Source organism: Bos grunniens, chromosome 6 (genome assembly GCF_055505025.1).
Source record: "Bos grunniens cultivar Pamir isolate PY7600 chromosome 6, Bosgru_T2T1.0, whole genome shotgun sequence".
Lineage (NCBI taxonomy): Eukaryota > Metazoa > Chordata > Mammalia > Artiodactyla > Bovidae > Bos > Bos grunniens.
Window position 1 is genome coordinate 76,921,755 of NC_141170.1, and position 3,239 is coordinate 76,924,993.

Sequence of the window (3,239 nt, forward strand, 5' to 3'; positions counted from 1 at the left end):
ATACCTTAGTCTGCCTCCATTATTAGAAATGTATCTTTCATTGCATTTCCACAAACACCCCAAATCTGGGAATATTTGTTTTACGAGCATTCACCATCTTAACACAGTTAGATTTTCATTCTTCGGTACCATTCATCAATATCACCCATCTAAAAATTTCTGGTCTTCTGAAAACCTAATGGCATCAAGCCTTTGAAGGTCCAAGTCTTCCTTGTCTTTTCCTTTGTCCATTTGTTGACAGGTTGTTAACGAATGCCTGAGCTGGAGCATCAACTCCTTCATCTATTTTGACAAGTATTGCACAGCTCTTTCACTGTTCAATTCTGACAGCTTGTCAAACCTAGTTTTGAGTTATCCACACTCAGAACTGCCATTTTTTTTTTTAACCTTAATCTGAATAATACAGATTCCTGTTCTCAAAACATTTCTAATTTAAGAAAGAATTTTAATTTTACTAATATATTTTAAAACAAAAAGATTGAGTGTATTTCCCCAAAGTGTTAATCTATTAAAAAATCTTCAACACATCAAGTTAAATTCCTTATCAGCAATATAATATAGTACTTTGAAATACATACACACATAAAGAAACGCATTTTTCTTTTTTAAGGACTTAATCTGATTCAGGTATTTGAAGAAAATAATTGATTCGGAATGAAATTCAGTTTTAAGCTAATTCCAACTTTTGATTATGAAGACTACTCTAGAAACAAGTTCATTTAGTTACAGTGAAACCATTTTTGGACAGTTTCATTCAAACTGCTAATAGATAAACTAGCAGATACTCCCACAAGAGCCTGTTTTTAGCCTAAAGGCGGTACTGCTGCTGCTAAGTCACTTCAGTCGTGTCCGACTCTGTGCGACCACGTAGACGGCAGCCCACCAGGCTCCCCTGTCCCTGGGATTCTCCAGGCAAGAACATGGGAGTGGGTTGTCATTTCCTTCTCTAATGCATGAAAGTGAAAAGTGAAAGTGAAGTCGCTCAGTTGTTTCTTGACTCTTGCAGCCCCACGGACTGCAGCCCACCAGGCTCCTCCGTCCATGGGATTTTCCAGGCAAGAGTACTGGAGTGGGGTGCCATTGCCTTCTCCGAAAGACAGTACAATGAGCAATTAAAGAAAATACAAAGATAAAAGGTATAAAGTGGTCTGAAATTTACTGAACATGTCCCCCAGTTAGAACATACAATTCAAATCTAGAACCTAGAGAGATGGAATTTAGGTAAAATCTTTTCAGCATTAACTTCATTAAAGATATAAGTTGTTGCAGCGCTTCCAGGTTCAACTAAATTTCTGTTCCGAAGCAAATCCCCTAATCACCTTTCCTGCCACATAGATAATGTCATCAGTCAGTGAATTTCCTGAAGTTCACAAGTCAGGAGAAATGCAGCTAAGCAATATAATAACTTTACATTTATAATATGGATTTATCCTGAAGACAAGAGTTGCAGAGCAAATCTGAATTTTGCTGCTTAGAGAATTGCAGTTCATTTGGCAGTGCTCCAGCTTATATAAACTTGGCAAGGCTTATAACACCAAGTGTTGAAAGATGTCAGATGATGAGGTTTGTGTCCTGGCTGTACCTTGTGCTCCTTGTGAAAATTCAAATAAGTCACTTTCCGTGGGCTCTCCGTGGGCTCTCGTTTCATCTGCAAAATGGGAATAATAGAATCTGAGCTACCTTCAGAGTTGTAAAGACTACATCATCTACTGAATACAGAAATCTTACAGGAATGTCAGAAGTCAGCCTGCTGTCCTAAAATGTTTACCTCATTTTTGTCTCATTGTGGCATATTCATATTCCCTTTAATGTGAAGATCTCAAAGTAGGTTATTTTCACCGATTATTATCATCATGAGAGAGATCAAGAATCACAAAGCAATTTGCAGGTGTAGTCAGATGATCAAGGTTGTAGGTATTTGCTGCTTGAAACCTAATGAGGCAATAAACAATTATATCCATCTGAGGAGGGACTGCCACAAAAATTAAACAGGGTCATCTCACTTCGGGGGAGATGCGGTGAATTGGTTATGATTATAGCACCAGCCGCCTCTCATGCCCAGTGAGCTCGGGGTGCCTCCAAGGAGGCAGTAAACATAATGTTTTGATGAGCCATGCCTCGTTTTCATCAGCATACCTGGAACCACTTGATGTTGTTAAAATAAGGATACTGATTCAGTAGGTCTGGGATGGGGCTCCAGTTTCTGATTACTGATAAGTTCCCAGATGCTGCAAGTGCCTTGGTTACTTCTACTGTACAGTAGTGATTTCTCAAAGCATGGTCTTGGGGTGTGTATTAGTCTGCTCAGGCTGCCATAACAAAATTCCATAGACTTGTGTGGCTTGAGCAAAAGGAATTAATTTTCTCACAGCTCTAGAGACTGGAGGTCCAAGCTCAAGGTTGGAGGAGGTTTTGTTTTCTGGGGGAGGCGCTCTTCCTGGCTTGCAGACAGTTGCTTTGTCCTCACATGGCCTTTCCTCTGAGCTGTCTCTCTTTCTCCTTCTCCTCGCAAGGCCATCAGTTCTATCTATCTTAAACTGTGGACTTCAGTTAATAATGATGTATCAGGATTATTGGTTCATTTGTAATAATGTACTACACTAAAGCAAGATGTTAATAACAGGGAAAACTGGGTGGGGGGAGAGGAGGTGTATGGAAACTGTGTACTTTTTGCCCAACTTTTCTGTAAACCAAAAGCTGCTTTAAAGAAATAAAATTTAATTAAAAACTATTAGATTCCAAGACCTTTATCCCAGACTCAGTGAATCCATCTTGGGGGCTGGAGCACAGGTGTTTTCAAACTAACCCTTTGGGTGATTCTCATGCATGCCACAGTTCTAGAACCATCAGTAGAAACTGAAAGTGCTAGTTTCACAATAGATAAATGTGGGTTTAAACTCAGCTGTACCTCTTCACAGCTGACTGCTCTAGGGCTACTCACCCTCTCTGAATCTATCTCATTTTAAAATCAGGGTAAAAATAACTATAAAGTGGTTCTTCTGAGAATTAAGTGATATGCTGATGTAAAATTTTTAACCCAGAGCATGCATAAGAAGTGCTCATGCTCAGTTACAGTCGTGTTGGACTCTTTGCAAACCCCATCAACTGTAACCCACCAGGCTCCTCTGTCTATGGAATTTCCCAGGTAAGAATAGTGGAGTGGGTTGTCATTTCCTTCTTTAGGGGATCTTCCCAACCCAGGGATTGAACCTGTGTCTTCTGCATTTGCAGGTCGTCTT

General features: G+C 39.7%; 1 long non-coding RNA gene across 1 annotated transcript; it reads right to left on the reverse strand.

The window, feature by feature from the left end:
- Positions 1-723: 723 nt before the first annotated feature.
- LOC147370902 (uncharacterized) lies at positions 724-2,787 on the reverse strand. Its single transcript, XR_015165602.1, has 2 exons — positions 1,769-2,787; positions 724-1,648 (listed from the first exon to the last, which is right to left on the reverse strand). It is a non-coding gene; the product is annotated as an uncharacterized LOC147370902 (long non-coding RNA).
- Positions 2,788-3,239: the final 452 nt, after the last annotated feature.